Raw genomic sequence first — 6,376 nt, 5'->3', positions numbered from 1 at the left:
GTGTCCGTCTAACAAATCATATAGGGTATATGTCCCTCATAGCCCCCCAACCTAAAATTTGCCCCCCTTAATCTGGATATGGCCCCCTTATATTGAATATAGCCCCCTTGTGCTGGGACACTTCCCCCGGTACTACCCATGGCCCCTATAGATGGCACACCTCCCCTGTGTTTGATATGGTACCCATACTGCTACCCATGGCCACTGTGGATGGCACATCTGCCCTGTGTTTGATATGGCCCCCATACTGCTGCCCATGGTCACTATAGATGGCACATCTCCCCTGTGTTTGATATGGCCCCCATACTGCTGCCCATGGCCACTTTAGATGGCACACCTCACCTGTGTTAGATATGCCCCCCATACTGCTGCCCATAATAAAATAAAACACTCTTTCCTTACCTTCTCAGCGCTGTCCCTCCTCGAGTCTCCCTCCTTGCAGTTGAGCTCCGGCTTCCTCCACTTCCTGGTTCTTGCTGCCGGTCATGTGATCGGCACGGCAGAATGATATCATCTCTGCGTGACTGATCACAGACAGCAGCAGCAGGAGACCGGGAGATCAGCGCTGGAGGTAAGTAAAGCTCTTTTTATTTTACTATGGGCAACAGTATGGGGGCCATATCTAACACAGGGGGGATCATGTGCGATCAAAGGAGGGCGCAGGCAGATATAATATGCCCCGCTGCCCCAGCCCATCTGCGCGATGCGGTTTCAGCACCACGCTGATGGACAGCGGCACTGCATATTATATGAGCGGGAGCAGGAGATCAAAGGCTCCCTCCCGCAGCTTCACCATCTCCCAGCACCGCTCCAGAGCGGACCCTGCAGTATATATATATACCGTATTTTTCGGACTATAAGACGCACCGGACTACAAGACACACCCTGGTTTTAGAGGCGGAAAATAGGAAAATAAAACTTTAAGAAAAAAAATGTGGTCATGACACACTGTTATGGGGCGAGGATCTGCTGCTGACACTGTTATGGGGTAATGTCCCCAAAATCTCTACTAAGGTACCCCATCCTGGTAATGATCCTCCTGCCTTGTATATGATCCTGCTATAAACCCCCATCCTGCTCATATACCAGCATCCTGCTCATATTCCCTCATCCTGTTCATATACCCCCATCCTATTGATATTTCCCCCATCCATCCTGCTCATATATTCCCATCCTGCTCATATACTCCCATCCTGCTCGTATACCCCCATCCTGTTCATATACCCCATCCTGTTCATATACCCCCATCCTGTTCATATACCCCCCATCCATCCTGCTCATATACTCCCATCCTGCTATATGCCCCCATCGTGCTCATATACCCCCATCCTGTTCATATACCCCCCATCCATCCTGCTCATATACTCCCATCCTGCTATATGCCCCCATCATGCTCATATACTCCCATCCTGTTCATATACCTCATCCTGTTCATATACCCCCATCCTGTTCATATACCCCCCATCCATCCTACTCATATACTCCCATCCTGCTATATGCCCCCATCGTGCTCATATACCATCCTGGTATATGGCCTGTATCCTATAGCACAGAGGAAAAAAATAAACGTTTCTACTCACCTTTTCCTCACTCCCTCCAGCACCAATCATCTTCCTCTCAGCGGCAATGACCTGTGTGTGTGGAGCCGTTCCCCTGCAGCACGCGATGTCTTCCTGTCTGTGCCGATCAGCTGATCAGCACAGATCACCTGACCGGCACAGACAGGAAGACATCGCGTGCTGCAGGGGGACGGCTCCACACACGGGGACGGGTGAGTACACTGATTCACTGCACCCCGCGCTGATGATGACGCGCAGGGGGCAGTGAATACAGCCGCACATGATCACTCCAGGCTGTAATTGCCAGGGGTGATCATGCGGACCGGCTCTTTACTATGCACGCGTCCCAGCTCATCCTCCCGCCCACCTGTCAGTGCCGGCTTCAGCGCTGAGAGATGGGCGGGAGGATGGGCGTGCATATCTAATGAGCGGGCCCACGTGGTCACGGCAGGCCCTGCTGCTGCCTGCTCGTGCCCCCGATGACCCGCTCCACTGCAGCACCCTCTTTCTTGGCCGTAGCCCTATAGTCAGACCATAAGACGCACCCCCAACTTTCCCCCAACATTTGGGGGAAACAAAGTGCGTCTTATGGTCCGAAAAATACGGTATATATATATATATATATATATATATATATACACCACACCACACCCCCCCCGTATATTTGGTTTATAAGACGCACCCCCTACTTTCCCCGAAAATTTGGGGGAACAAAAGTGCGTCTTATAAAGCGAAAAATACGGTATATAGTTACACAGGTTGAAAAAAGACTGAGGTCCATCATGTTCAACGTTTCTCCATCGATTACACTATACATTTTTATACTACTGAAATGCGATTTTTCATTCTTGCCTTCAAGATTTTGAATTCCCTTTGTTTTTGTCTTATTATACTTTGTACTGTCTTATTTATCCATGGTGGTTTCTTTTTACTCCTAAAGATCCTGTGATCCAGGTCTTTAAAATCTGAATGACACAATTTTTTTTAATAGAACCCAATTGCAAAAATTAAGTTTAGCCACATACATGCTTTCTAGTAAAAATAAAAACGTTTATACTAAATGAAAGCTCACAAAAATCTCCCATGAGTTGTCCATATCTTTTAAGTTACATTTCTAAATAATTTGTTTTGGGATACATTTAAATTTCTTTAAAATCAGAAAAGTGAAAGTTCCCTAAACATGCAGAGAATAAGGTCATACTTTCTCATATCTTAGATTACTGTAAGGAATCTGTCACAGGGAATCTCATCAGGATTAGGTGAGTTTGCACATACTGTATATTATAAGCAAGATAAAAATCTGCACACCTAATGACTCATGTTGCAAGTATGGCATATAACATGTAGGGATCCTACATCCTAGGTATTAAATGAAATGTGCCACCTATTTTTTATGTGCCAGCGATATTTCTTTTTAAATGGATCTGCCGTATCACATAGACTTGTTTCTCATTATTTATATAGCCCTAATAAAATTTTACATCTCAGGCGAACCCAACCCAAGTTGTGTCAGAACAGATAAACCAATAAAACTATGAGGAAACATGACCTGAACATGAGAAATACATTAAAAAATGCTAACCATTGCGTCTCTCTCTCTCTCTCTCTCTCTCTCTCTATATATATATATAATATACAGTATATATATATATTTATTTATATATATTTACATGACACACCCCCGGACTGTGGGGTACTCGGTCCCGGGCCTTGAATCACAGAGAAAGGTCACGGGAATAGCCGATGCCCGGTTCCGTGACCCTGGGAAGCGCTTAAAACGGGGAATAATGGTAGTGCTTGTGTGGCGCCCTGGACTAGCCAGGTCGTCACAGGTAACACAACAGATAGACAGCAACATTAGCCAAACACAAAATCCTTGTTGCCTCCCTCCAGGGTCTGATGTCCACACCAGGTGGGGCGGAGCCAAGTGGTTGGCCCCACCCACCGAGGAGTTCACAGGCCTGGAGGCGGGAAAAGGGACAGATTTGTCCTGGAGGTTGAAGTGAGAGGAGTAAAGTGGAGAGTGTCTGGGTTTGTGGCCCAGGCACTGACAACAAGGTTGGCAGACGGTGGTAGCCGTCTGCAGTAGTGGTGGATCGACGTGGAACCGTAGGACCGGGGTCGGACGGTGGGGTTTCCTAACAACCAAAGACCCGTTAGAAGGCAACCATCCGTACCGTGAGGGTATACAGCTACCGCCAAAGGCTAGAGACCCAAGGGCCAGTGCCTGTGGGCAAACGGGCTCCTCCGGCATCCATACACCGGGGAGTGGACTACCGTTGGGGACCCATCATAATCAAGACAGTACACAAAGGTGCAGGGAAAGACAGCCGCCATCACCTGTCCGGGGAGAGACACTGCAGCCGGCTGCGGGACCCGTCCATCCAGCCGTTTGGTTTACCGGAGACTTTGTGCATCTCTTGCTGAGTGAGTACACCCGTGCCATCCGGCACCGCGCCGCACTGTCCCTGCAACCCTGCACCTCACCTACCCCGTTTCCCCATTACACCAGCGGGCCCCGGGACCACCAACCCCTACCCACGGAGGGGGAAAACAACATCCCAGCTGCTCCCTACCATCGCTCCCGGGATCCCCGTCACAGCAGCGGTGGTGCCCATCTTCACCACGACCCGTGGGTGGTGTCACGGACTAAATCCCCAAAACAAACCAACCCACCCCCTTTTCACTCACGGGCGAGGAGCGCCGCTCAAGTCCCCGGATCCGGCCCACCGCTCGAGCCACCGAGCAGCAGCAGCGCCGGACCCGAGCGTTAGCAAGGGCAGTGCCCCGCCGCCCGCGACAACTTGGCGTCACGAACAGGATAGAACCGATCTACTTGCCAGTAGAAGTGCGCCTTGTAGTCTCTGCCGGCGGCGTCCGGCCGAAAAATTTTAAGCGCCGCCATCTTTGGCACGAAGATTTCCTGCTTGAGCGTCTTCCCGAGCAGGGAAGGCGTGAAAGCAAAGCCCCGCCCCCAACAAGTGGAAGTGCTGAAGAGAACCAAGGGGGGACGGGAAAAAGATGTCTGCGCCCGACGGAGCCGTCGGAGGAGCGCTGGCCGCAGGAGCGGCGGTGCTTAACGACCGCATGTAATTAGCGCTACAGAGTCCAGGGACGCCAGGACTCTGCCGGAACACGTTCCTGGATCCAGCAGCAAGATGTGCCAGGAGCTCCAGGCCAAGGTCCACCCCATGATGGCGGAGTGGACGTCGAAGAAAAGGGTCCTGGTCGCAACCTTGTGGGCATCTGGAGTGGAGGTGGTCTCAGAGGAGCGGGTAAGCGACCCATGCCCCTATGTCCCCGAGGGAACGGCCGCTGTATTTGAGGGGCACGGCCTGCTGCCATCAACTACGCCACCTTCCTCACTGCCCACGCCCGCGGTCACCGCCCCGACCGACCCGTTACCCCTGTTACCGGTAGCAGAGCCCGCCGCCCCTGGGGTAGAAGGCCCGGACCCTACCATTGTCACTGCCCTGGCACCCGTCCAGGCTTTCATCCTGGCTGCAACGGAGGCGATCCTTGATCAGACGCCAGCACCGCAAGTCACGCTGACCGCTCCCAGACACCCAGCCTCGGCCGAGGCACCGCGGGGATGTAGCTGCCAAGCGGCAGAGCAGGCCATGTCACAGCGGGGCCCCTCCCTACTGAAGGTGCCAGTCGTAGCTGGCAAGGAGGGACTCCGGCTGGGCCCATCCCCCACACCGACTGACCCGGAGCGGCAGCTACGGCAGCTGTGCCATAAGACTGCTGCTTGGAGAAAAAGGATGCTGATGCGGTAGCGGTTCCCGGCTACCTTGCTGTCGGTCCCCGTCGGGACCCTGTTGATGTTCCAGTTGGCCCTCAAGATTAAAGAGTCCGGTTGGAGGAGCAGTCGTACCCGCACCGCTGGCAGCTGAAAATGGAGTCCTGTAGGACAGTGTCACCCCTGAGTGAGGGTGGCATTGGGGGCTCGTGCTGTCCGGTGGTGGACTGTGGGAAAGCTGCAGGTGGAAGCTGTACCGGAGTCAGGTGTTGTGGATAGCCCCTGGGACGCAACTGACAGTCCCCGTTGGGACCCTACAGCAACTTTCCGTTGGGACCCTACAGTTTTGTTTGTGGTAGCCCGTTGGCTATGAAGAGCCCAGTCCCCGTAGGGACCACTGTTGCCCCATTCCCTGTTGCGTGAGTGACCGCTCATGGACATGGTCGAGAACTTGCAGGCCACCCACGAACTTGTGGGCTTGTAAATAATGTTGTGGGATGGATACCGTTGCCGCCTCCGGAGAGGCAGATTGGAGGAAGGGCCCGCAGCAGAGCAGGCTGGGGCCCGGCCACCACCAGGACCAGTGGACATCCTCCGGGGGTCAGGGGTCCCCCTTGGACGTGGGGTCCCCTGAAGTGACAGTCGGGTGCGAGTAACCGTACCCGTTCCCGCTCGGGCAGCCTGAACCTGGACTATTGTCAAGGGGTGCAGCCCACTGCTTAGGGGCAGCATCAGGGCTAGGTTGCTTGGGTGGAAGAGCGGAAGACATCCGTCCGTCCGTCATTATTAAAAATGTTTTTATGTGTAACGTTCAAGTGACCTGAAAAGAATGCTTATGTTTTATATGTTTACTGTTTACATGTTATTTATATTTTACAGTTTTGAAAAATAACACCGGTGATGGACGGGCAGCCCGCGGACGGTCTGCATTTCACCAAGGTGGAATGTGACACCCTGGACAAGCCAGGTCGTCACAGGTAACACACACACACCCCCACCCCCACTAGACAGCAACATCAGCCAAACACAAAATCCTTGTTGCCTCCCTCCAGGGTCTGATGTCCACACCAGGTGG

The sequence above is a fragment of the Anomaloglossus baeobatrachus genome, chromosome 2, assembly GCF_048569485.1.
Source record: "Anomaloglossus baeobatrachus isolate aAnoBae1 chromosome 2, aAnoBae1.hap1, whole genome shotgun sequence".
NCBI lineage: Eukaryota > Metazoa > Chordata > Amphibia > Anura > Aromobatidae > Anomaloglossus > Anomaloglossus baeobatrachus.
The sequence above is the reverse complement of the archived record's forward strand: the minus strand, read 5'-3'. Positions refer to the sequence as shown.